This window comes from Carya illinoinensis, chromosome 15 (assembly GCF_018687715.1).
Source record: "Carya illinoinensis cultivar Pawnee chromosome 15, C.illinoinensisPawnee_v1, whole genome shotgun sequence".
NCBI classification, from domain to species: Eukaryota; Viridiplantae; Streptophyta; class Magnoliopsida; order Fagales; family Juglandaceae; genus Carya; species Carya illinoinensis.
Genome location: NC_056766.1, coordinates 33,039,933 through 33,040,561, shown reverse-complemented (window position 1 = coordinate 33,040,561; position 629 = coordinate 33,039,933).

Here is a 629-nt window from a genome sequence, read left to right as displayed (position 1 = left end):
GAAAACTAACAAACATTACAAGGCACTACTCTGTTGCAATTGAATAGATTTGATTGGTTTAGATGTCCAATTCACTGAAAATGGAATTATGTTCAAGCTGAAACCTTAAATTCATCCCATTTTGTACTTCACTTGTTTCAAACGACTCTTTAAATTTGTACCTTAGCTACTCTGACCAAAGGTTCTCCTAGGAGAGAGAGAGATGGAGACACTCTCCTCAAATAACTCGTGTTGATGATCATATCTCAAATAGGCAGTGATTGAATGTTACTCCTTGGTGGTTGTAAGTTCCTCCTCCAAACTATTTAGAGTATCCTCAAAATTCAAAATTTATGGCCAAGGTTGAGGAACCCCTGTTCAGTTGTGGGCGAAAAGTGGATTCCAAGTAGCGGTCATCATCAACATGCCTCCCTTTCAAAACTCCAATACCATCCATTAATTGCAGAAAACCTGGATGACAGATGGACTCCACAGCTTTTGAAGAACATTGGTTAAGAAAAACTACCAACTCCAGATTCTAGATTTAATGGATTTGATGACTTGCAAAATTTCATATTGCAGATTTACAAGATCGCTCGAGCGGCCAAAAGTGGCCGCTCGAGCGAATTCAGGCAGATTCAAATGCTCGA